This window comes from Pinus tabuliformis, chromosome J, assembly GCF_031772625.1.
Source record: "Pinus tabuliformis cultivar Carrire ecotype Pingquan chromosome J, CPIR1, whole genome shotgun sequence".
In the NCBI taxonomy this organism is placed as follows: Eukaryota; Viridiplantae; Streptophyta; class Pinopsida; order Pinales; family Pinaceae; genus Pinus; species Pinus tabuliformis.
In genome coordinates this window covers 1254233522-1254237401 of record NC_142295.1, presented here as the reverse complement: position 1 = coordinate 1254237401, position 3880 = coordinate 1254233522, and positions in this window count along the sequence as shown.

The following is a 3880-nucleotide window of genomic DNA, read 5'->3' as shown; positions in this document are numbered from 1 at the left end:
ATGTCACATCGTTGGATGCAAATAGCTAAATCAAAAAGTGTGAAGGATGTAGGCTAGATGGATGAAAAGATGCTAGAAATGGGAAGAGAGTTTAGTAGCATAAGAGATAGGGAAAGAATGATGAAATATAAACTAGAGGCTAAGAACACATGGCTAAGGAGGAAACTACAGGAGAAGGAGATCCAATTGGAAACTATGGCAAGTCTCTCCATGGAGGCACTCCAATGTAGGATGCCAGCAAAATCATATGCCTTATACCTCAAAGAACAATGGTTGCAGTTTCAGATAAAAACCCTTGCACAAAGAGGAACTATGCCTTTCCAAGACTATAGGCAGTTCATTGACCTCTATGACCAAAGCACCCTGGAGGATAGGGCCAAGATATCTTAATTCTACCTACATAACTTGGCCCTAACATATTTAAATGTGTGGGACCCTAATCCAAATCTAGGGGACTTACAACTGATGGCCTTGGCATCATGGATGAATCATGAGGAGGCCAGGGCTATAGAAGTAAAAAGGGTATTTGCAAGAGAATAAACATAACCCCTTTTCATCAAAGCAGAATAAGCCAACTCCATGGTTGTCATTAGCACTCACAACCTCATTTCCAAAGATCTCCAGGTTGCACCAAGATACCTAGCTACACAAGCGCAAGAAGCCACTCATTTTGAGGACACTTTGAGATTACTAGGGAATGAAAGCCATCAAGCCTTACAAATGAGATGGAACACCTTGCCCTACAACCTAAAGATCAGGGAGTATCATTCTCTTGATAGAATGAGGGATGCACTAGAAAGGACCCCAATGTATAAGCAAGCATTGCAAAGACTCAAATTCAACTAGATTAGATTGAAATTCAGTCCACCATTGCTCTTGGGTATGTTAGAAGGGAGAAAGGAAGAATAAGAAAGAAATCAATGGGAGGAGATAGAGAATCATGCAGGATTTTATCCACAAGAGGAGCAGACTACAACATAAGCCTGGAATGTCGGGCAGGCCACCAAAGAAATGAAAGACATGGACATAGATTGAGTTGCTCAGAGGATGAGCAACAATTTTAGTAGGGGGTGATGTTGAGGCTCATCAAATGGGTAAATTATATGGACCTTAATGCAAATCTTTAGCTTACTAAAATAAAATTTCTCATAATTATTTACATGTTTTGTTATATTTTTCTTAATGAGAAGGGTAAAGATGAGATGTCATGTCTTGTGGTCTAATGTGCATTGATTGCAGGTTTTGGAGCCAATTTTTGCTAATTAAAGTGCAAGAACTCGAAGGAGACAAGAAAGAGGGATTTTAGGAGATGGGATCTCTCTCCTTAACTCCTCACTCACTTGAAGATTCCTCCATCAAATCTCATCAGCTCGGAGTTACAAGTAGCTGAGCCATTAAGATCATTGGTAGCCAAGTGAGTGATAGTTAAAGACCATTTGATCTCGAGTTTGGGAGCCAGGCTTCCCTAAATTTAAGGAATTTGTTGGTAACTTCAGTTGTATAAATAATAAGGCCTAGAGCCTCATTAGGATTTGACTTTTTTTTATTGTAGCCAAGAGGCATTTTTGAGTTGAGACATTGTGACTGATCACTCTTGTGTATTTTTGATATTCTAATGAAAATGAGAAGCATTCCCTTGATACAGCATTGAGTTGACTCAGAGGGTTGAAGCTCTTAGGTTAGGGCCCAACCCTAGCATCAGAGATTCCTATTTTTGTATATGTATGATTAGATTACATTCATAGTTATTTGTTGAACTGATTTTTGTGTTGTTAATTTGCAAGTATTGGTATGATTAAATTAGTTTGCTTCAATTTGTGGATAGTTAGAATAATGGTATCATATTGACATAATACATTTCAAAAAAGTTGGTGATAGTGGTTTTCACCTTATCTCTCTCTTTTGGGATCATGACTTGAGGGACAATTTTGATAAAACCAAAAATAGAGTTCTTGCTTTCCTGCATAATCTAGGGTATAGATGAGTAGGTCATTGCCTTTAAGTTTCTTAGAATGAGTTGCATTTGTCATTTTTGATCTCTTAAGTTTTGCATTGGTTTCAAAGCACTTCCATTCATGAACTTAGTGATTAGATGGTAATTACTTTGTTTTCTTCCATTTAATAAATCTTTCCCACGTATAGATGAATTTGTGCATAGATGTAAACAAGAATTTTTGTTGTTGTAGGAGCTTCTACATTGCAAGGATACCTCATCTCATTTGCCTCATCCAAGCCTTATCCACCAATGTTGCCAAAATCCACTGAAATCTCAATCTGAATTCTTGTTTTATAGGAAAAAATTACCATTTATATTGAGCAAATCTAACCATCTTGAAGCACTTGATTGAGCTCTGGATAGTGTTCACCCCCTCCATGCCTTATTTTCCCATTATCTACCTTTCCCACACTTCATTCCACGTTCTACACCACTTCCTAAGCTTATGTCTTGTTTCCTGTAGTAAAATAGGGGATCCTATAGGAGAACTAGGACATCCCGTAGGAAATCCTATAGCAACCTGTTTTGAGCCTGAATTTTGAAAAATCATCACTGAATCTGGGATGAGGCCTCTACTTAACCTCCATACATGTCTCCCCCGCCAAAGAACAAGTGAATATTAGAATTTTCATTCATAAAATGAAAAAATAAAGAAAAAGAGTTCTTTTTATTTCTTAATGCGCGCATGCATGCAGCAGTTATAATACTCCTTAGATCAGATTCCATGCTTAATTTGTTTAAATCATCACATGTGATAAATAGGTTTAAGCTAGGTTTCTTGTGCAAGAAAAATGTGTCAATTAGTAGATGGAGGATTTCATCTCACTTTATAAGCATCTTACAATTTATTTGTTCATTGCTTAAAATAGGCAGCATTCCTTTTCTTTCATTTAGGATAATTTTCCCTTCTCCAATTAGTAGTCAGACCTCTTCTAGTCAATAGAAGAATAGTTTGAGAAACTCTAGTGGTATATCATCCCAGTTGAACAGTGATAAGTGTAGACCATTACAACTATTTTTGTGTACAACACTGTCACCTCCAAGTTTGTACGAACCCCGGGTTGATGAAGTAAAGTTGGTAGCCACAGCAATTGCAAAATTCTTGCTACAATATTGGCACTCATCACCCCCTCCGGTTAGAAAGGTCAATTTTATACCCCAAAGTGATTTTTGGTTATCTTTGTGGCCCTTTCCTCAACCTAAAGGGATTTACAGAGCATTAACACAAGATACCATGCAAACATCAGTTATATAAACTGTCTTAGACAATTATTCAAAATCACTCATATGTTCTTGCACACCATTAGAATTCACATATTCATATAAATGACTTGATGCAGATTAAGATGTTTCGTATTCTTCTCTTTCATCAACTAGTGCCCCATCTGAGTCAACATGCATGCCCACCATTTCAGGTTTCAAAAGTCTTCTAGATCTACCACTGGATTCAGGAGAATCCCATCTCAACATTGCTTCTTCTGGTAGCAACGTCTTCAAAATATCTATCGTCATGAAGTGAAGAGTTCCTCTCTTTGTTAAATTGAATTCATAAATGTTGAGATTGCAACAAGATGATGGAGCTTAGTGAAAAGAGTCGCCTTCACTAAGTGGGCCCGCAGGCAAATTATGGCGCAAGTTCTATTTTTTATCACAGTGTGGATGATCACAGTGTGGGTGATCACAGTGTGAGTGATCACATTGTGGGTGACCAATGTGTGGGTGACCACAGTGTGGGTGATCAAAGTATATTTTTAGACTGGCTATCAAAAATAGAAAAGTCAAATATTATTCTCTCATAATAATATTTGGACTATAAACTTGATCTTATTCTCTTGGAGCACTTCAGTTTGAGCTACAGATGTGGCCCATGCAGCTGTCAGAAGG